The sequence below is a fragment of the Cervus elaphus genome, chromosome 1 (genome assembly GCF_910594005.1).
Source record: "Cervus elaphus chromosome 1, mCerEla1.1, whole genome shotgun sequence".
Classification (NCBI taxonomy): domain Eukaryota; kingdom Metazoa; phylum Chordata; class Mammalia; order Artiodactyla; family Cervidae; genus Cervus; species Cervus elaphus.
This window is the reverse complement of record NC_057815.1, coordinates 87,489,323-87,512,984: the sequence shown is the minus strand read 5'-3', so window position 1 is coordinate 87,512,984 and position 23,662 is coordinate 87,489,323. Positions and strand designations below refer to the sequence as shown.

Here is a 23,662-nt window from a genome sequence, read left to right as displayed (position 1 = left end):
CATCACGACTACGGAGCCCACACGCCACAACTACTGAAGCCCATGTGCCCTAGAGCTGGTGGTCTACCACCAGACAAGCCACCGCAATGAGAAGCCTGCACACCACAGTTAGACAGTGGCCTCCACTCGCCCCAACTGGAGAAATGCCCATGCAGCAACCAGCACCGCCAAAAATAAATAAATAAGGCAAGGGATGGGGGGCATGCGGCTTCTGGGGGCCGCATCACCTAGATGTTCACCCACTCCCACCTCCCATCTCTGTGGGAGGTGATACAGAAGCCAGACAGGGCCCAGAAAGACAGAAGCAAGCACCCAGCCCCACCAAGGGTCCCAGGATGGTGTCCCCAGAGCCTAGGGCCCAGGGTGTATTTTTAGTCTTCCAAAATAACCCCAGGAGCCTGTACAACGGCCCTGTGATGACGTGGAGCGGGCTGATCGCAGCACCACACTGCATCTCTTTGCTTCTAGCTAGAATATTATCAACTCTGTGTGGGGACTCCACTTTCCTCGGGCAAAGGAAAGGCTCTCTGAGTCATTTTGAAAATGCAAAAGAGAATTAATCACTGCTTAATGAATGCAGGCTCTGGGGCAGAGCCACACTTTCAAGATCTGGTATTCAGGCACAGATAAATAGTAAGTGGAGAACACTGGTGATGAGAAAAACAACTCAGCTCCAGAGCCCAGGACCCAGAAGTCCAGCCTCTCCCCTCAACCCCCCACCTCCTCTCTGTCAGTTTGACGAAGAGTTCGCAGGTCACGGGAGAAGGATCAAATTCACCACGTCCAGGCTGCATACCTGTCAGCCAAGGCTTAGGCCGGTTCCAGGGGACCAGCTTGTTCACATGCCCAGCTGAGCAAAAGACACAGCTGAGCAGAAACAGGGAGGGCCGGGGGCCCCCATCCCTGCCTTCCAATGACCCGGCCGCACAGAAGCCCCGATTAAATTTCATGTTGCCTCAGATAATAATGACAGTGATCCCAACACCCTCAACAATCTCATGAGAAAGCATGGCCCCGTTAGGAATGAGGACCACGATGAATTCCGAGGCGTTAACTTGCCCACACCGCCATACTGCTGAAAAGGGACAGACCCGGGACGACACTCAGGGAAGTCAAGACTTTGAAACTGCCCTCTCCATGTTGGGGAGGCCTAGTTCAAGGAGAGCAATGAGTTCAAGGTCTGGCCCTGTTTATCCCAGCACCAGTGCACCCGATGCCTAAAAGAAATTATCAGAGCTCCCTGCTAACTGATGGGGAACAAGGCTTGGCCAGAGGACATGACCTCATTTTATTTGGCTATCTCTGCCTCAGACATCCACCCAGATGGTGTCAGTCCAGTGGGCCAGACTAAAGCTACAGTCAGAGGAATTCACAATACATGTACATGTACAGATACACCTACAGCCATATCCGTCTCCATATACATCCATACACATATGAATATGGATATGGATGTATATGTATATAGTTTTCATTTTTAACTACAAAAGTGCAAGTTTTTCCATACGCATTTATCCTGTTTAGCAGATAGACTCACTGTGCCATCTCTGTAATATGACCTTCCAGGCTATAATCCATGTAATCACATATGTGTGTGCGTGCACGCTAAGTCGTTTCAGTCATGTCTGACTCTTTGTGATCCCATGGACCGTAGCCCACCAGGCTCCTCTGTCCACGGGATTCTCCAGGCAAGAATATTGGAGTAGGTTGCCATACCCTCATCCCGGGGACCTTCCCCCCCAGGGATCAAACCTGCGTCTCTTATGTCTCCTGCACTGGCAGGCAGGTTCTTTACCGCTAGCGCCATATTTGTGTACGTGTGTGTAGTAGCATGTACCCATGGGGGCCCACATGCAGACAGTGCAACCTTTTATACCATGGGATCTTACACGTGTTATACAACCCCAGCTCTCCGTGAGACCATGTCTACCCCTGCAAGTGAGCACACAGCCATCTTCTGGAGTCTTCTTCACAGCTGCACAGTATCCATGGCAGGTGTGGACCACAGGCCCTCACCTCGCCCACCATGCACATGTGTGTGTTTCCATTTCTGGCTGTGACCAACTTGTGGCCATGGCCCCCTTGGTACACTCATCTCTGCGTGGACGTTTTCAAGCACTTCCAAAACCTGGATGCCTCGAAGTTGGACGGCCAGACAGAGGCTCTGCAAACATCATATTTGACAAACTGCCTTCTCCCTATTGTTGTTGTTGTCATTTAGTCAGTTAGTCGTGTCTGACTCTTTTGCGACTCCATGGACTGTAGCCTGCCAGGCTCCTCTGTCCATGGGATTTCCCAGGCAAGGGTACTGGAGTGGGGCCATTTCCTTCTTCAGGGGATCTTCCCAACCCGGGGATCAAACCCAAGTCTCCTGAATTGGCAGGCGGATTCTTTAGTGCTGAGGCACCAGGAAAGCCCCAAAATACTGGATTAACTCCTCTCAAATAGCAAGGCAGCAGCCCCTTTGCTTGAATGCAAATTTGAACTCAGAGTTTGGCCTGGAGAGTTGCTTTTCTGCTCACCTCCCACTGGCCTGGCAGGTCGTGTTCCCTGGATGAGGAAGGAGTTTATTTCTTGGCTTATGTAGCTGTCCACTGTTTCACTTCCCTGGAGCATCTCCGTGTTCCTCATCCACCTGAGCCCGGGAACTACATTTACAGGCTCAGAACTGATAATGAGCTTTTATGAGCTCTAGGGACCGCGAGGAACACATATTAATGTCAAGTGTGCCCATCAGCCACGCAGCCTGGGTGAATGTCACACATTAACAAAATTAAAGGCTGCAGCCACGCTGGGAAGGAGCCGCGGGCTGCGTGTCAAGAGGTGCGAGCAAGGCCCGTCAACAACAAAATTACTTTTCAGGTTTTGCACTTCCGAGCCCCGAAGCTGTCTTCAGTCTTCGTTGGAATTCTGTCTTCCTGCAGCCTAAGAGGAGATTAGTTTATTACCAGCCTGCCAGGAGAGGTGAAATCCGGCACTAATCCTAATTCCCATTTAAGCAAATCTGCATTGTGTGAGGGAAACCAGCTGGGCTCGGAATGTCTTCCCCTCTCCCCTGAGATCTCCTCCCAGCCCTCTCCTCTCCGTGGGGGAGGGAAGTCACTACAGATGTTAGACCCAGAGCCCTCGAGGAGGGGAAAAGAATCCTAGGGTTTAGGGCCAAGATGGCAATGTGGGGGCTGGGGGTGGGGGGGCTGGTGACAAGAGGCAGCATCGAAAGGTGGCCGGCAGGGTGATGGCGGCTGCGGTTGTGTCTCTTGCCGTGGATTTGCTCTTGCTTTTATCCAAAAATTCCCCACTCACCCCCTCCACCTGCAGGTTTAAAGTGAAACAGGTTGGAATCCTGTTGTTCAGTCGCTCAGTTGCTCTTTGCAGCCCCAGGGACTGCAGCACGCCAGGCTTGCCTGTCCTTCACCATCTCCCAAAGCTTGCTCAAATTCATGTCCATTGAGTCAGTGATGCCATCCAGCCATCTTGTCCTCTGTCGCCCCTTTCTCCTCCTGCCTTCCATCTTTCCCAGCATCAGGGTCTTTTCCAATGAGTTAGTTCTTCACATCAGGTGGCTAAATTATTGGAGCTTCAGCTGCAGCATCACTGACTACGCTAAAGCCTTTGACTATGTGGATCACAACAAACTATAGAATCCTGAGCCCACCCCTGACTAGCTCTGTGACCTTGAGCAAATGAACTTCCTGCTCCACGCCTCAGCTCCTCATCTGGGAAACAGGGTTAACAACAGCCGATGACTCATACCATGTGAGGATGACATGATGAATGTACACACAGGACTCAGCTAAGAGCCTGGCACATGATACCCTGTTTCTTGAATGTAAGACTCCATGGGTTATAATTGCACCATTATTTTATGGGTTTCCGAAAAAGAGAAAACAGTGCCTGTTAAGCTATTTGATTATGACATCACTTTTTGTATGATGCACCCCCATTTCAGAGACCTTTAAATATTTTTTTAACAAGGGTGCCTTCAGTTCAGTTCAGTCACTCAGTTGTGTCCAACTCTTTGCAACCCCATGGACTGCAGCACGCCAGGCTTCCCTGTCCATCAACAACTCCCAGAGCTTGCTCAAACTCATGTCCATTGAGTTGGTGATGCCATCCAACCATCTGTCGTCCCTTTCTCCTCCTGCCTTCAATCTTTCCCAGCATCAGAGTCTTTTCCAAGGAGTCAGTTCTTCCCCTCAGGTGGCCAAAGCATTGAATTTTCAGCTTCAGCATCAGTCTTTCCAATGAATATTCAGGACTGATTTCCTTTAGGACAGACTTGGTTGGATCTCCTTGCAGTCCAAGGGACTCTCAAGAGTCTTCTCCAACACCACAGTTCAAAAGCATCAATTCTTCGGCGCTCAGCTTTCTTTACAGTCCAACTCTCACATCCATATATGACCACTGGAAAAACCATAGCCTTGACTAGACGGACCTTTGTCATCAATGTAATGTCTCTGCTTTTTAATATGCTGTCTATGTTGGTCATAGCTTTCCTTTCAAGGAGCAAGCGTCTTTTAATTTCAAGCCTGCAGTCACCATCTGCAGTGATTTTGGAGTCCATAAAAATAAAGTCTGTCACTGTTTCCACTGTTTCCCCATCTATTTGCCCTGAAGTGATGGGACCAAATGCCATGGTCTTAGTTTTCTGAATATTGAGTTTTCAGCCAACTTTTTCACTCTCCTCTTTCACTTTCATCAAGAGGCTCTTTAGTTCTTCGCTTTCTGCCATAAGGGTGGTATCATCTGCATATCTGAGGTTATTGATATTTCTACCAGCAATCTTGGTTCCAACTTGTGCTTCATCTAGCCTGGCATTTCGCATGATGTACTCTGCATATAAGTTAAATAAGCAGGGTGACAATTTACAACCTTGACATACTTCCTTCCCAATTTGGAACCAGTCTGCTGTTCCATGTCCAGTTCTAACTGTTGCTTCTTGACCTGCATACAGATTTCTCAGGAGGCAGGTCAGGTGGTCTGGTATTCCCATCTCTTTAAGAGTTACTATGGGCAAGAATCCCTTAGAAGAAATGGAGTAGCCATCATAGTCAACAAAAGAGTCCAAAATGCAGTACTTGGGTGCAATCTCAAAAATAACAGAATAATCTGTTTTCAAGGCAAATCATTCAGTATCACAATAATCCAAGTCTATGCCCCAACCGATAACACTGAAGAAGCTGAACGGTTCTATGAAGACTTACAAGACCTTCTAGAACTAACACCCAAAAAAGATGTCCTTTTCATTATAAGGGTCTGGAATGCAAAAGTAGGAAGTCAAGAGATACCTGGAGTAACAGGCAAATTTGTCCTTAGAGTACAAAACGAAGGAGGGCAAAGGTTAATAGAGTTTTGCCAAGAGAATGCACTGGTCATAGCAAACACCCTCTTCCAACAACACAAGAGAAGACTCTACACAAGGACATCACCAGATGGTCAATACCGAAATCAGATTGATTATATTATTTGCAACCAAAGATGGAGAAGCTCTATATAGTCAGCAAAAACAAGACCAGGAGCTGACTGTGGCTCAGATCATGGACTCCTTATTGCCAAATTCAGACTTAAATTGAAGAAAGTAGGGAAAACCACTAGACCATTCCGGTATGATTTAAATCAAATCCCTTAGATTATACAGTGGAAGTGAGAAATAGATTCCCTTCAGATCTAAGGGATTAGATCTGATACAGTTCTTGAAGAACTATGGACGGAGGCTCGTGACATTGTACAGCAGGCAGTGATCAAGACCATCCCCAAGAAAAAGAAATGCAAAAAGGCAAAATGGTTGTCTGAGGAGGCCTTACAAACAGCTATGAAAAGAATACAAGTAAAAGGCAAAGGAGAAAAGGAAAGATACACTCATTTGAATACAAAGTTCCAAAGAATAGCAAGGAGAGATAAGAGAGCCTTCCTCAGTGATCAGTGCAAAGAAATAGAGGGAAACAATAGAATGGGAAAGACTAGAGATCTCTTCAAGAAAATTAGAGATACCAAGGGAACATTTCATGCAAAGATGGACACAATAAAGGACAGAAATTATATGGACCTAACAGAAGCAAAAGATATAAAGAAGGGTGCCTTGGAATCCATAAAATACACAGTAAGAGCTTAGTCAATGCTAGTTAGTGATGATGTTAGCCAGGTGCTCCCATTTTGCAAGGTCTGGTTCAAAACTTAGATCTTCTTTCTCCTTTCTTCCAAGCAAAGCAACTCTGCATTTTAAAATAAATGTATAGGAAAAAAATCTGATAGCCACTTCAGTATCCTGGATAAGACCAAGATGAGAGACTTAAATATCTACCCTGATATTTTCCACTCTATATTAAAGTTGAAATAGTATACACACACACACATACACACAATGGTGTACACACTAGGAGTATACAGCCGCCTACTGGCTTTTCAAAAGGAGAGTACCCGTGGAACAGGACACCCAGATCAAAGACTTCCCTCTTCTCCTGGTCATTGTTTCTCTCCCATCCCATGTCTCCCCGGTCATCCCTGTTTCTCTATCCTCACTGCCCCTGCTGGTCCCTGCCTGGGCACAGCCCGAGGTCACCTATCTGCTTACTGCAAATAGGCTCCCTCTCGTCTACCAGCCTGCTGCCTCTGTTCCTTCCAACATGCCCTCTCCTTTGCTGCCAGACTGAGCCCATGTCTTTCTCTCCTGCTTCAGTGGGTTTCTTGGCCTCCCCCACAGGACCTTTTATCATCTGACCCCTGGCTGCCTTCCCAGGCCCATCTTCAGGTCCTCTAAATATGCACAGACCCCATAGTCAAACTGAACTGACCTGGACACTCATGCCACACCACCACACTCAGTCGGATTTGGCTGTTTTTCATTCCACCTGGAAGGCCATTCTGCCTTATCTAATCCTGAACTTCAGCCCCAACCCCACACTCCCCAAATCACTGGGCAAACTCCTAGTGAACCTGCAGAACCCTTCTTCAATAACTGCTCTGAGAAACCTTCCCAGACTTACACAGGCATGATTAATCACTGTTCTCTGGGCTCTTATAACAATTTGTGTGTACAGGTAGTAAAGTCAGCATCTGAGCACAGTCTGTTTTTTTCTTCATGTGATTTTTCTCATCCATCAGACTGAAGGATATGGGTGATGTCTTATCCGCTCTGTGGTCTCAATTCCTGACTCAGCACATAATAGTTGGATGAATGGATAGTTGCTATGATAGACAAATAAATGGATGGATAGAGAGTGGATCTACACAAGAACTGAATGGTAGAAGAGAAAAAGGAACTAGATTGTAGTTGGTTGCAGGGATGGATGAATAACTAAAGATATAGAAAGACAAACGATGGATACATGCATGTAGAAATGTACAGATAAATGAATGCAAGCATGCATGGATGCATGGAAACAGAAATGGATGACAGATGATACACATGGATGGGTGGATGATGGATAGATGGACACGTAAATGGAGAAATGAATAGGAGGACAGATGGAAGTGAATGTATCTATAAAAGAACGGGTTTTATATGAAAAGTAGGAAGGCAGAACAACTTGGTTAATGGAGATAAGAGAAGGAATGAAAGACTCAACTATTTGTGTAATTTCCTGTGGACCCCAAGAGGCTATGTTTTTTCCAGTGGTCATGTACAGATGTGAGAGTTGGATCATAAAGAAGGCTGAATGCCAAAGAATTAATGCTTTCAAACTGTGATGCTGGAGAAGACTCTTGAGAGTCCCTTGGACAACAAGGAGATCAAATCAGTCAATCCTAAAGGAAAGTGAAAGTGAAAGTGAAGTCGCTCATTCGTGTCCAACTCTTTGTGACCCCGTGGACTGTAGCTTACTAGGCTTCTCTGTCCATGGGATTTTCCAGGCAAGAATACTGGAGTGGGTTACCATTTCCTTCTCCAGGAGATCTTCCCAACCCAGGGGTTGAACCCGAGTCTCCCACATTGTAGGCAGGCACTTTACCATCTGAGACCCTAGGGAAGTCTAATCCTAAAGGAGATCAACCCTAAATATTCACTGGAAGGACTGATGTTGAAGCTGAAGTTCCAATACTTTGGCCATGTGATGCAAAGAGCTGACTCATTGGAAAAGACCATGATGCTGGGAAATATTGAAGGCAGTAAGAGAAGGGGACAACAGAGGATGAAATGGTTGGATGGCATCCCCAACTCAATGGATTTGAGTTTGAATAGACTCTGGGAGATAATGAAGGACAGGGAGTCTGGTGTGCTGCAGTCCTTGGGGTCCCAAAGAGTTGGACACAACTTAGCAATTGAACAACAACAAAATGGCTGAAAGGTCAGGCTCAGTGGACAGTGCAGAACCATTTGGATGGTTACCTGTGAGTCGGCTCAAAGGGAGAAAATCCCCCACTAGAGCCTACTTCCTCTCTGCAATGTTCAGGGTGGATGGTAGGTGGAGTGCCCTCAGCATCGAATGGCAGTAAGCACCATGGTTAAGAGACCAGGCTTTCCTCTCCCACAGGCCTAGGTATGAGTCTCAACTAGGTCACCTGCCACCTTTGGGGGCCTTTATCCCATTAAACCTCACGTTAGTCACGTGCAAATTCTGGACCACCACAGTCCTACCTCAGTGGCCTGAGCTGTAGATTAGATGAGCTAAGGGATTATAAGTGATTCCCACAGTGCTCAGCACAGAATAAGCCCTCGGAGGCCACAGAAATTACATGGAAGACCTTGTTGCTACTTTCTATAAAGAGGGTAGTGGCCATGATCAGTGGTTCCAAGTCATAGTGTTAGGGGAAGCACACTGATTGAAACCGCCCACCCTGGCCAGGCACCATAGTAACCATTTGCATGAGTTGTTTAATGGCAGGAGATCCTGATAAGGAATACGGAACTAATAGGCCACCACCAGCCGGAAGAGTTCGGGAAAGATCGGAAGAGTTTGGGAAAGATTGAGAGGAGACACTACCTGTCCGTCCACTTCCCAGAATCCCTCTTGCTAGCATCCATCTTGGCTGAGCGATGCGTGCGCCACCAGGAAAGACTCTGAATTAGAATGATTGGCCAAAGACCACCCGGAAACTAATCCCATCACCATAAAACCCAAGACTGCGAGCCACGCGGCAGAGCAGTTCTCGTGGGTTCCCTCACCCTCCTGCTCTCCACCCGGGTGCCCTTTCCCAATAAAATCTCTTGCTTTGTCAGCATGTGTCTCCTCGGACAATTCATTTCCGAGTGTTAGACAAGAGCCCAGTTTCGGGCCCTGGAAGGGGTCCCCCTTCCTGCAACAATAGTCCTCAGACCCTGCCCTCTCTCCCTCAGGGGTCCTACACTCAGAACAAATGGCATCTACACCCTGTATATACAGCCTACCACTTAATTCACAACAGATGGACTTTCTGACTGATTACAGATTAAGTTTCCAGATAATGTTGAAGATGACTGACTGAGAGCCTCTTGATATCCTGGAGTCCCAAGTCGGTAGGATTTGAGAGTGGAGAGCTGAGAAGTCTTCCTGGAAGAGACATCAAGAAAAGGAGGGACAGAAGAAGGTGATCAGCTCAATGATGAGCCTTTTCCTGGCTAGCTCCTGCTAGAAATCTCTCTCTCTTTCTCTCTCTCTCTGTTTTTCTCCCTCTCTATCTACTAGCCACCCTAGGCGGACCAGCCTTCCTTCTGAGTTCTGTGATCACAAGGACTCTGGGTCTTGAGCCCCAAGAAGGGACAGCATCCTCGGTGTGTCCTGGAAGCCAACTCAGCCTTGGGCCCCCTCACCCCACACTGATGCCAGGCCACGGGATCCAGGCTGGGCCACATCCAGCCGGATGCATCGCTTGTTGATGTATAAAAGCTCTGCAGTTTATGGCTCCAAAGCAAAGCTGGGGCTTTGTTTTGCTTTGTTTTAAATTAGCAACGCAGGGGGTTGGCGTGGGGGTGGGGGAGAGGGAGAGAAGCCAAGGCTTGTTCAGGAGGAGTTCCTGCTGCGTCCTGCATCTCAAAGATCCCCAGGGCAGCCCTTAATGAAGCCGCCTGAGCTCATCACGCCTCTGCCTTGTCTCTCCACCTGCCCTTGTCTCGCTGGGGGAGGAAGAGTGCTTCCCCGGGCCGCCCGCCCTGTCACTCAGCCCCATCACCCTCTGTTCCCATGATGAGTCCCTGAATGAGCCTGTTAATTGTGTCTCAGGGTCTCAATGGGGCTGAAGTGGGAGCCGTGACATCCTCAGAAAGACTGGGAGGTATGATTTATCTTCGCTCGGGGAGGGGAGGGCCGCACCTGCCATCGGGCACAGAGCAGCGGGCGCTGGCACTGCTAGCCGGGGCCCAGGAGGATCCGCCTGGTTGGCGAGGGACTCCCAGTCTGAGCCCATTCGCTCTTGGTGGCTTGGGGAGGGTGGAAGAGAGATGTCCCTTCCCCACAAATTAACACGTGAAGCTGTTAATTCTCACTGCAACTGTCATAAGTGATCCCCTCCCCTTCTCGGCACCTGCCATCAAGTCTGGAGTTTTTCTGCACATGCCAGTGAGGATCTCCAGTGCCCTCTGCATAGTACCGGGATCTGTGGGACAGATGCCACCCCACGATGCTTGACAGGACAGGAAGGAGAACTGGCGAGACTGCCCTGTTGTCAGCGGGCATTGCCCTGCATCTGCTCCCCCTCTTTCCCGACTGGAAGCACTTTTTGGTACCCGAGGGGGCGGGGGGACAAAGGCTATGCATCCCCTGGAGCTGACTGTACTTCTGATCTTCACTCCTCTTCCTCCCACACTGCAAGGAGAGAATTAACACTATTCCCATGTCACAGATGGGGAAAGTGAACTGAGCCACAGGGTTTTTATGTAACTGAACATTGGTTTGCGAGCATGCTAAGTCGCTTCAGTTGTGTCTGACTCTTTGCAACCCCATGGACTGTAGCCCACCAGGCTCCTTTGTCCATGGGGATTCACCAAGCAAGAAGACTGGAGTGGGTTGCCATGCCCTCCTCCAGGGGATCTTCCCGACCCAAGGATCAAACCCACACGTCTTATGTCTCCTGCACTGGCGGGCAGGTTCTTTACCACTAGCACCACCCGGGAAGCCCAAACATTGGTTTAGTTCATAGAGAAAGGGGAAAAGAATCAACAAGACTATCTGCTAATAAGGCTCACTCATTCTCACAAGGAGATCGGGTCTCCCGCAGACCTGTCAGACAAGTGCCCAGAGGGACCCAGGAGCCCTAACGGTTTAAGGGACTTATCTCTGAAGATGGAGCCTGGCTTGCTCGGCCCTGGCTTCACTGTGTCATCTGAAGCACAGAGAAATGAAAGATCTGAGCCCCGGTACTCTTGTACTAAGTGGTCAGCATCCTCCTCGTCACTAACAAAGGAAGGAAGTGATGCTCAGAGAGGTCACTTGTCTGCCGTGACAGAGCTGGACCAGGCAGAGGAAGGACTAGAACTCATGATGCTGTCTGTAGCCAAAGTTCTAGAGTCACTTCTCCAGAGTCCAGTGTGCATTAGGCTAACCCCATAAGTATCCTGTCTCCGGAGGATACATCTGAGAAGTTCTCAGGCCATTGGGCTGTTTGGACAAAGATGCCTGGGGTTTCAAAGGCTTCAAGAACAATCCAGCGTTTCCCAGCATAGGGTTCAAGAAGAGCTGAGACCGTCTCAGTGCTGAAGCTGACTTTGGCACAAAATGAGTCTCAACACGCTGCAGACCCTGAACTCAACGGGGATCCGCTGAGCAGCCAGCTTTACACCTACGGGAACGCCTGTCTGAGGCTATTCTGCCTCTGAGAGAATCAGTATTAAAAAGCCACACGACAGTAATAGAGATGTTTCCAAACCAGATGCCCTGCCGTTAGCCAGGAAGCCGAAAGCTGAGAACTCATAACTGAAGGGCCAAGTCTATAGCCCACCACAGCTCTCCTCTGCAACGTGGGGCTATTAATTCAGCATTTACAACCCACGGGGCTGCAGTGGAATCAGGGAAAAAAGCACCCCAACTCCTTGTAATTCTTCCCTGCTCAATATATTTCCCTGTAAATATATTCCAATGCAGAAAAGGGTCTGCAGGAGGTGAGACGGCAGATCTATTAGCATTTTGATGGGTTTTTCCCAACACATGGAACAAGAGGGCTTTAAAATTCATCACTCAGAGATTAATCCTTCCATCACCCCTCTCCCGCCACAGCTGGAGGTGGCCAAGAACTTTTTACCCCTTTAAGACCTTGATTAGGAAAAAGAAAGTTAGGAACTCAGCTCAGTCTCAAGAGTACTACAGAGAAGAGAGAGCCGCATTATCTAGACAGAGTGTGTGGAGCCCTCCAAACACAATTAAATGGCAGAGTCAGGCATAGGGGGTGGGGGTGGGGGTGAGAAGGCTGTGATACTAAGTGGGGGTTGGGAGCTTCTCTGACTCAACAGAAGGACGCAGCCAGTCCTGGAGAGGAGCCCTGCTAGTTTGGAACAGCACCGTTCATCTTTCGTAACTAACGAAGGCCAGGCCTCTTAACATCCCTGTTTGCTCACTCGACAAGCATGGCAGAAGAATTACTATGTGTCACCTATTAGGTGCTTGGGAAAGAAGGGTCAGGAAGACGGTTCGGCTCAACAAATCTCTGATCTCAGAAAACTCAGTCTAGATGAGGAGACCGAGAGAAGGAAATTGACAAATACAAGAAAATGCAGCAGGAGGCCAATGCAGTTGCCCTGGGACCCCAAGGTGGGGGGCGTGGGGCACCTCAGTCAAGCTGGGCTGAAGGACGAGTCACACCCTTGGGGGACTCCTGGTCCTCCCTCAAAACTTGCTTTTGAAAAAAAAAAAAAATGAACGTGAGGGAATATTAAGCATAGAAGGTGAAGTGTGCAGTTAGCTAGCCTATGATCAGGAAGAATATATAGACACTGGTGGGATAAATGATAACTGAACTTTCAACATCACATTGGAACACTGTTAAGCAGACTCACCCAAGGAGTGATTATCTAGGGCAGGGGTCCGCAACCTCCGGGATCTAATGCCTGATGATCGGAGGTGGAGCTGATGTAATAATAACAGAAATAAAGTGCACAATAAATGTAATGAGATTGAATCATCCTGAAACCATCCTCCCCTCCGCAGCCGGGTCTGCGGAAAAATTGCCTTCCGTGAAACAGGTCCCTGGGGACAAAAAGGGTGGAAACTGCTGATCTAGAGGATTCTAGAGAAATGTAAGTTTGACTCATGGGAGGTTACAGGTGAATTCTTTGGTCTGGTAGAAAAGCTAGCCCAAAGGTGAGGCTTAAGCTTTGTGTATCCAATCCAGCTATCTTCTCCCAGTATTCTTTCTCCCATGCCTGCATAACTGCTGACTCTCTAGTTCTCCTGAGAACCAGCTTTACCCATGAGCTTCTCCTGTTGGCTCCCTCACTTACAAGTTAAATCAGTCTTTGATCCTTGTTTGTTCTAGATTTACATGTGATTCAGGATTTATAATTTTTTGAAAAGTATACTTCGACAGTACATGCTCAATTACACACACACACACACACACACACACGAACACCATGCACAAGGGTAAAAGTGGAAAGAAACTACAGCAAAATGTTACCAGTGGGCATCTTTAGGTAACTGGTGTTTGTGTATGAGTGATTTTTACAATCAGAAAAGAAGCAATAAACATTATTTTTTAAACGGAGAAATACACACCCATGTACGACCCCCAGGCTAGCAGCTAAAACAAACTGCTTGCTCATCACATCTGTCAGGGCAGGTGGGGCTCTAAGCACCTAAGTGGACCACCTCATTAACGCTTCACCATCACACCATGCAGGCTGAAACTATTAGTCTCCCCGTTCTACAGATGAGAACATGGAAGTTAGCCTCAGGTCGTGGATCTCAACAGCAAGAGCCAGGATCTGAACCCCAGGCAGTCTGGCCCCCACAGCTTGCCTGCCTAACCACCCTGCCAGACGCCTGCCTCCCAAGTGGAAAAGGAAGAAATAAACACATCTGCCGGGCTGCCAGGGTCAGGCTTGGAGAAGACCGTGTTCCCACCCACTCCCAGAGCACCATGTGCTGGGAAGTCAAGCGCACACCTCGCCAGCCTTGAATTGGATTCACATGTGTCTCTCCCACACTTGCAGGCTGGGCTCTTCTCCATTCCTGGAACCTCCCGTCAGGACTCAGCACTTGTCTCAGAACCCCTCTCTCCCTGCTCTGATGGCATCTCTTCTAGCTAAGCCCATGCAGGAACTCTAAAGGGCAGCCTCTAATTAATAGCACACTCCATCTCTCTCCTTGCCCACACAGGCATTACAGACTGGTTTATTACCTGTATCTTAAAGCAAAGGGCAGCCTGGCTTCCGCAAAGAGGGGGTTCAGCGTGTTGGAAAGGGACATGGCCTTGGAATCCTGGAGGACATGGGCTCCTGCCTCCAAATCGCTGTGTGACCTTGGGCAAGCCACCAAGCATCTCTGGGCCATCGCCTTGCCCTTAAAATGGGCAAAGGGGACCTGCTGTGCTATGACGCCCCAGATGTCTTGCCAGCATCAGTCTTGCTGTCACTGCCGGGGTGTTTAATATGCAGCAGGCATGGAGCACATACCAGAGACCCATGCCTATTGATTCTTAGTAAAGCTCTTCATGTGGCAGGTCACTGCTGGTTAAATCTGTGCGGAAATTAGGTGTTGAGGGAAGAATACCTTGTGATCTGGAAAACCAAATTGAGGTGGAGGGCTGCAAAAAGGGGAATGGGGGAAGATGCTTCATCTCAATAGGGCTCTCAAGAGCCCCTACAAACTACCCTATCTGTGGATTCATTCTGCTCACAATTTATTTGTTTATTATTTATTTTGGTCAAATATGTTTACAGAGTTGGGCAGGATTGTTTGGGTAAATACTGTTTCAAAAGATTCCAAGTAAAAGCCCCATTTTCCTTGATTTAACAATAAATAACCATCCACCTCTACCTATGAGGAAGGCAGAAGAGAATAATTCAGAAATGTCAGCCGCTAAGGAAGTGTCAATATTGAAAGACTCATCTCTAGATGATTAATTAAGATCAATGGCCAAAAGAAACACAGGAGAGCCCTCTTCTAAAAATGGGAAATGATACTGCTAATGAAAATTATTCTAGCAGATGTGTCAGCCTCTGATTCCTGGGTGAGTTCATGCCCCTTTCGGGATCTCAGTTTCATTAACTGTCACCTAATGGCCTGTGATTCTCAGAATGGGTTTCCCAGGGGTTCCTCAGGAGATACCGGCGTGGAGAAGGAGAGGGGAGGGGGGGACCAGCCGCCTATGCCTACTTCAGCAGGGCAGCTCCTTTCTGAATTGTTTTGAAGGCTCCACGGTGAACTTTCTTTGAGGCCTGTGACCACAGGTAATTTGCATGCCACTGGACTAAGTCATCCCAGACCCTTTTCAATTTGGCATCCGGGATCTGGGGTGCCAAACATGGTACCTTGGTTAAGAAACTAGAAGGTCATCTAACGGGCAAATGTTTTTTAATCCAAAGGCATCATGGTGGTCTGTGTGTAATAGCACTTGGGGACAGAATGCCTCTGACCCTGGGATGGGCTCTCTGTGGCAGGCAGCACGTCCACACCCCTAGCGAAAGTGTCGGCCAAGACAGAGCATAAAAGCCCAATAAGCGCTGGCTCACATGGCAACACTTACACTGTCCCAGGTACTCTCTCTCTCTCTCAGCCCTCATGGCAGCTTTATGCAACAGGCATTGATCTTCTCTCCATTTTGCAGATGGAAAATCTGTGCATCAGAGAAGTTGAGTAACCTACCCCAAGGCCACACAGCTCTGTAGCAGGATTTAACCCCAGCACCCTATCTCTGAATCACTGCCCGAAATCACTGCACATACTGCCCCACACAGCCACAAAATATCACTCTGGAAAGGGACTTAGGGATCAGTTGATCCTCTTCTCCATTTTACAATGAATGTGCATGCACGTGTGCTCAATGGCTTCAGTCGCGTCTGACTCTTTGTGACCCTGTGGACTGTAGCCCGCCAGGCTCCTCTGTTCATGGGATTTTCCAGGCAAGAGTACTGGAGTGGGTTCCATGCCCACCTCCAGGGGATCTTCCTGACCCAGGGATCAAACTCATGCCTTCTGCATTGCAGGCAGATTCTTTACCCACTGAGCCACCTAGGAAGCCCTTACAATGAGTGACTGAGGCCCAAAGAGGGTAAGAGATTTACCCAAGGTTCATAATGAGCCTGTACTAGAGGAGGATTAATTTTCAGACTCCCGTCTTGAAATCCCATTTCTCCCCCTCCATGTTGGCATCACTGGGCCACTCAGGACAGCGTGCTTTCGGGGTCAAAGCTTAGCACAAGTGTAGGTCGCTGCCCTGTCACAGACCCAGCTATGACCTCCAGGCTCCTGTCTCACCATCCTTAAAACGGGAATGATTTTCATACATAACCTGTAGGGCTGATGCAAGTATTCAAGGGGACAGTATATGCCATGTATTTGCCATAACCTGGGGCAGAGACAGGGACACAAAATAAAGTGGATCCTTCCGCTGGGCTTGGTGCAGGAAACATAGCATCTTTCTCCTGATTTCCACCCCCTTCCCGCATCAGCAATGGCAAACTGACCACCATCCCTGTTTCCCGAGTCACCTCTCCTGGGGACACCAAGGGGAAGAGGAATGGGATCCAGTGAGACGTTATGATGTTGTGTCTCTCCAAACTCAAGCATGAATCACCATCTTGAACTCTCTGGTTTCTCCTGACCTCGTTTTAAGTTCTAGACTCCAAATAAAATGATGTGTCCTCAGCACCAGGAAACGGCTAAAGAGCAACTTCAGGTTGGCGCACAGTCTGCCTAAAGAGATCGAATCCACTCATCTGCAGTGTCAGGGAAATTAAGATGTGGAAAGAACTTTATCTCAGAGCCTCTGAGACACGGCAGAAGAAAGTGATGATCCCTCTAAATGCAAACTGGTCGCTTTGCCTCTGTTGTGAGACAGGGAACCAAGGCCCAGAGAGGCTGAGTGATTCTGCCTGCATCACACAGCCATGGAGTCTTTGGGTTAAAGAAACTGAGTGAGAACCAGATCTCCTGACCTCAAGGCTCTGCGGGCACTTGGAGGGGTGGGGGGTGGAGGGGATGAGGGGGAGCAAGGGTCAGGAGGGAAGTCTGAGTGTGAAAATGACCGTTTATACCTCCGAGTGTAAGTAGTTGTGAGAGCATGAGCCTCTGAGGGAGAAGGCGAAGCCTCTGGGGCATCTGACCTGCCCCCTGCACTTTGACTGTGAGCAGGGAAGTGTGAACAAGCGTGAGCAATAGGGCTCTGCGCGGGGAGTGAGTGAACGGGTGAGTGAGGGGAAATCCAAGTGTTGCAGAGAGAGAACAAGGGGAGGAAGAGCATTTGGGCCGTTTTCAAATTCCCACAGTCAAATAAATCAAAACAGATTGTTCTGAAACAAAGAGCCCATTTCAAACCACATCCTTTACCCCAAAGTCCACCCTCAATGGCCCACCTGATGCTCTCTCACGGCCAACAGTCAACAGCGACGGTAACACTCACAGTCATAGTTAGGATTCTTGAACAGCCCTGAAGAGCAGGTGTGATCAACACCCACTTTCCAGATCAGGCCACTGAGGCTTGGAGAGGGGAAGTCACTTGGTCCCTACATCTCCTCGCCCGGGTGATTCCTGGGATAAGGAAGCCTGGTGAGCAGCAGAGATGCAGTCAGCAAGGAACAGATGCACACTGTTCCTGAGGACCCTCCCCTTAAGGAGGGCTGCTCTGGCCACTGCAAGCAGAAGGAGAAGCAGACACCAGGAGCAAGAAGGAAGTGAAGATGGCAGGTTCCCAGCTGTCCGCAGGGCAAGGCAGATGCTTGCCTCTGCAGGAGTGCCTGGCACCGTGATGGGCAGTATTAGCTATTAGGAGCTGTGGGTGTCACTTTGTCTGGGCGCCTGGCCCTGATCAGCCAGAGGCAGGCCCTGCCCTTCCATGCAAGCCAGGCCCTGGTGCACAGGACTGGACCAGAGAGAAGGTCTCCCACCTCCCATGTCAAGCTCAGCAAAGGGACACGGGTCCAGGTGGCCACATCTCAGTAACCATAGAGTCTCGTGCTCCCAGTAGGCATGAAGGGACAGCACCAGGCAAATGTCCCTCTGCCAAGCAGACCCAGCCACGGGGCATACCACGCATTTTCTCATCCTAATCTTGTCCCGACCCCCGAACAATCCTTTGAAGTGGGTGTTACTCTTATGGCTTTGCAAACAGGTTAACTGAGGCTCAGAGAGACTAAATAACTCGCCCAACATCTACAAAATTCTAAGTGTCCCCATGGTCAGGACCGAAGCCAGCCTGACCTGGAGACTTCGCCTGTTCTATGTCACCCATCACTCACCCGCAAAGCCTTTCTCCCTGCAGGAGGTTGGGAGTCCCAGAGGGCAGCGTTTCAAAGGCAAATCCCAGCAGACAACCTGAAACAGACAACCTGCCCCAAGGAGGCAGCTCCTGCTCACCCCTAGCCTACTCTTGCCAGGAAGGGGCTCCTTTGTAGAGAAAGCAGAAACCTAGAGTTCTATGCTACGTCTCTTTCTCAACTGGCTAGAATTCTGTTTTCTGTTTTGTTAACAATGCAATATATTGAAATATAACCTATAAACAGAAAAGTACCTGGGTCTGAAATGCACAGCTCCATGAATAGTCCCAAACTGGACACACCCGTAAAACCAGCAAGCAGAGCACAAAAAGGAACAAACCAGCGCCCAGAAGCCCCTGGTGCCCTCTTCCAGGCTCTCCCGACTTATGCCCAAACAGAATCACTATCATGACTTGATTTAACACCATAGCTTCATTTTGCTGACTTTGAACTTTATATAAATAGAATCATTCTATGTATTCGCTTTCACCCCTGGGGTCTTTTGCTCAATATCAGTTTTCTGAGATTTCCCCCCAACTTGCCATCAGCAGCAAGAGTTCATTCGTTCTCTGCTGTGTAGTACTTCCATATCCATTCTAGAAGTAATGAACATTGAGTTGTTTCCAGGTATCTATCAACTCTCATGGAGAATGAGGCCACGGACATTCTTATACATGCCTTTTAGGAGCACATGTACACTTCCCTATTGGAAGTATACTTAAGGGTGGAATTGTTGGGTCATATCATCTATGTATGCATGGTCTATGTATGCTTTAGCTGGGCTTCCTAGGTGGCTCAGTAGGTAAAGAATCCACCTGCAATGCAGGAGATGCAGACAGACATGGGTTCAATCCCCAGGTTGGGAAGATCCGCTGGAGAAGGAAATGGCAATGCACTCCAGTATTCTTGCCTGGAGAATCCCATGGACAGAGGCTTCTGGTGGGCTACAGTCCATTGGGTCACAGAGTCAGACACAACCGAAGCGACTAAGCATGCACACACACCCAATATTTTAATGTTGGGTCAGTTTTATGTCTTAAACATTCTGCACCTTAAACAGATAGGTGCAGATCCAGGTAGGTGCAGATAGCCAGATCCAGCTAGGATCTGGCCTGCAGGCCACCATGTTCATGTTGCACCTTTGGCCTACGCACTTCATGCAATGTAGCCACCAGCCAAACCATCTTCTGCAGTGCCTCACAAGTTCATATGACAACAGTAGGGAAGATTCTAACATTCCCCTTCACCACACTGATGAGTGATTGAGACCTCAGTTAGCTGTCAAAGGCTGTCCTTCAGTGAGTATTTCTCTATGAGGATAAAATTACTGGGTTGGCCTAAAATTTTGTTTGGGTGTTTCTGTAACATCTTATAGAAAACCCCAGAAGAATTTTTGGCCTGCACAACACATTGCAATCATTTGCGCGATCTCTTCAAATGACACATGCCCAGCACTGCACTAGTACCGATCAGACTTCCAGAGAACACAGACACCCAGGCATGATTATTCTGGAATGTATCTTAATTGAGAATCTCTGCCTGAGGCCATAGAGCACGAAGCCAGTGACAGCAGAGAACCGAGGTTCCCAGCAGCTAGTCTCCAGCACCCTGGAGGTGCTAAGTCACTGCAGTCACGCCCGACTCTGTGTGACTGTATGGACTGCAGTCCTCCAGGCTCCTCTGTCCATGGGATTCTCCAGGCAAGAATACTGGAGTGGGTTGCCATGCCCTCCTCCAGGGGATCTTCCCGACCCAGGCATTGAACCCACATCTCTTGTGTCTCCTGCATTGGCAGGCGGGTTCTTTACCACTGGTGCCAGCTGGGGGCCCACCCAGCACCCTAGGGTTCCCTAAGTCTACCCTGTGGGCCAGCACTCCACCTTCCTCCAGCCATAGCAGACATTAATAATTGATCCTGGCCCTCCTTCCTGCTGAGTCCAAGTAACCCAGCCTGATCTACCTTTCAGCAGCCCCTACTAATCGATCAGAGTTGGCATTTGAGATTAAATGCATTTGCCACTGGGACTTCCCAGTTGGCACTAGTGGTAAAGAACCTGTCTCCCAGTACCGGGACTTTGGAAATGTGGGTTAGACACCTAGGTCAGGAAGATCCCTTGGATGAGGGCATGGCAACCCACTCGGGATTCTTGCCTGGAGAATGGCTATGGTCCATATGTTCGCAAAGAGTCAGACATGACTGGAGCAACTTAGCATGCACACATGTATGTATTTGCCGCTCCTGCTATTCAGTGTTGGCCTCTGGAAATGCTTGCTACTTTCCTAAGTGGCTCCGCCTTTTTACATTCAGGACGGGTAAGAAACAGAGAAGAGACCAAACCCAAGCCTGGCCCCATTCTTCAACTGCTTTGATTCTGATTCCCACGCCAACCCAAGAAGCTTGCCATGAAGATGATTTATCTCTGCCCTGGGGTATTTGTGTTTGTTTGGGGTTTTGGCTGCGGGTTTTATGGGTGGTAAACAAGTCCAGAGACGGCCAGTGCCTTGCCCAAGGCGAACCTGAGCCATCTCCCCATCGCTAATCCAGGGCTCTTTCACTCTCTCCAGGGGACCTTTCACAGCCAATTAGGAACTACTGGAAAAGCCAGAAACACAATGGCAACCTCATTCATCCCAAACCAATCACATCTGGTTCACTTCTTCCCCGCTAAGCAGTAAACAGTGGAGACAGCGTCCAGGCTGGCTGCGGGCTGGGATCTCGGCTCAGAGACAAGGACTCAGCCAAGAGCCGGCGAGAAGTCATTCTCACGCTGATCCCTGGGCTCCAAGAAAGAGATTTTCCCTAATACAGCTGAGTTCGGTGACCCAACATGGCTGAAAATTGTCCTTTTCCAATGCGATAATCCACACAAACCCAGGGAGGGGCTCCAAGATGGAGCAGCTTCCAGCAGCAGCCGGGGGGCAGGTGGCCTCCGTGGTCCCACTGCTTTCTGTCTTTATTAACATTTGCAGAAAAACTCACAGTGTGCTTTGCTGCAAATGAAAACCACGCAATTTCATTTTCTCCCCTCAACCAGGCCAGATGGCTCCTTCTCGCTCTTTTCCCCTTGCTCATGCTAGATTTTTTTTTTTTAGCTCAAAAATACTAAAAGATCCCTAACATCTGCCTTTCCAGGTCATTTTTAGCCAAAGGTGCCCCAGACTGAGTCCTTGGATTGTCTTAAAACGGCATCTTCCCCCTTGGGAATAGCTGTATCTTCACCTCCAAAGTCTTCGCCTTCTTTGGAGCTTTGGGGCTCCCGGGGTGGCAGAGGAAGGACCGCATGCCCGTCCGTGCCCACATCTGCATTGGAGACTGCAGGCAAGACCCGGAGTGCCTGCAGTGTTTGGGAGACGTCCAGCTCAAAATGTGGGGGATTCCTACCCTTGCACACACCTCTCCCCAAACTTCTGAGGACTTGTGTTCATGGCAGGACCTGACTGAGTTACTCAGCTTCCCACCAACCTGCACTGCTGTTATCTAGTTTCACATAGAATTAAAAAAAACCAACTCGAGGTCGCTCTGTCTCTCATACACACACACACACACACACACACACACAGAGCAGAAAGTGGCAGGGTCAGAATCTACCCGTGAGGGCCTGACCCCATGCCCAGGCCCTGACCGCTGCCCCACAAGGTTCTTGTCCCATTATTACTAAACTGGCTGGAATGGACCTTGCCCTATCCTGTCCCCATCCCAAAGAGACAGTCATCTGCTGCCTTCAGCATGGCACTCATTTCCAACGTGGCCCTCGGTGACGCCTTAAGGCCCAGGTTCCTGTGTGTGTGCTAAGTCCCTTCAGTCGTGTCCAACTCCTTGTGACCCCGTGGATCGTAGCCCTCCAGGCTCCTCTATCCATGCAATTCTCCAGACAAGAATACTGGAGTGGGTTACCATGCCCTCCTCCAGGGGATCTCCCTGATCCAGGGATTGACCCTGCATGTCTTATGTCTCCTGCATTGGCAGACAGGTTCTTTACCACTAGCACCACCTGGGAAGCCCAAGGCCCAGGTTCAGGGCCCCGCAAAACCCATCCAATTGCACTCATGTGTACGCATCGGTGTGACATCAGCTCCTTAATTCTCTTTTGGGGGAATAAATACTACCTCTGATCACAGCATCCCGTTAACTGGCAGGAGAGACAAGACTACAGATGTGAACTAGGGATGACCTGCCACTCCCCATGGGAGGACCCTTAAGAAAACTATTCTCTCAAGAACTTTTAGGTACCAAGGCACAGATAGTCTCAGAAAATCAAGCAGCATCAGGAGCCCAGCCAGGACTGGTAAAAAATCTCTGACAAAGGGTGACTTTGTATGGGAGGAAAGGAAGGTGAGGTGGGTTCCCATCATTCTCCAAGTGAGAGCAGTGCCAAGGCTGAGGCAGCCACATAAGGCACAGAGGGTCTTCCAGGAGACCAGAAACTCCATGTCCTCAGAGGCAGGGACAGAGGGGGCCTGAGACAGGGGCGAAGGTTGGGACATGAGAGGGGTGGGCAAGAGGGCGCAGCCTGAGTCAGGGATCCAGGAGAGACTCCTCATGGTGGGTACGGTTCAGGGGCTTCAAGACCAGTGTTGAACTGGATGGTTATACACCTTCTGGATGTAGCACCCTCCACCTCAAATCTTCAGTAAAAGTCTAGTACAGTCATCCCTCGAGATTGGTTACAGGACCTCCATGGATAGCAAAATCCACTGATCCCGCATATAAAATGGTGTTGTATTTACATATAACCTACACCCATCCTTCTGTATCCTTGACATCATCTTATTGCTTATAATACCCAAAGGGAAAAGTGAAAATATTAGTTGCTCAGTCATGTTCGACTTCTTGCGACTCCATAGACTGTAGCCCGCAGGCTCCTCTGTCCATGGAATTCTTCAGGCAAGAATACTGGAGTGGGTTGCCAGGGAATCTTCCCGACCCAGGGATGGAATCTCAGTCTCCTGCACTATGGGCAGATTCTTTACCATCTGAACCACCAAATGTAAATGTTATGTAAATAGTTGCTCTCTCTCTCTCATTTGCTCAGTCCTGTCCGACTCCTTGCGACCCCGTGGAGTAGTCCACCAGGCTCCATGGTCCATGGAATTTTCCAAGCAAGAATAGTGGAGTGGGTTACCACCTCCTACTCCAGGGGATCTGCCCAACCCAGGGACTGAAACCACATCTGTTGCATCTTCTGCACTGGCAGGCGGATTCTTTACCACTGAGCCACCAGGGCAGCCCAAATAGTTGCTGGAGTGTGGCAAATTCAAGTTTTGCTTGTTTTGGAACTTTCTGAAATTTTTATTTTTGAGTATTTTCAATCCCCAGTTGGTTGAATCCACTGATGCAAAATCTGT

General features: G+C 49.0%; 1 protein-coding gene across 2 annotated transcripts in view; it reads right to left on the bottom strand.

Moving 5' to 3' along the window:
- TSPAN18 (tetraspanin 18) overlaps window positions 1-23,662 on the bottom strand; it is a 199,448-nt gene that overhangs the window by 160,303 nt on the left and 15,483 nt on the right. The window lies entirely within an intron of this gene.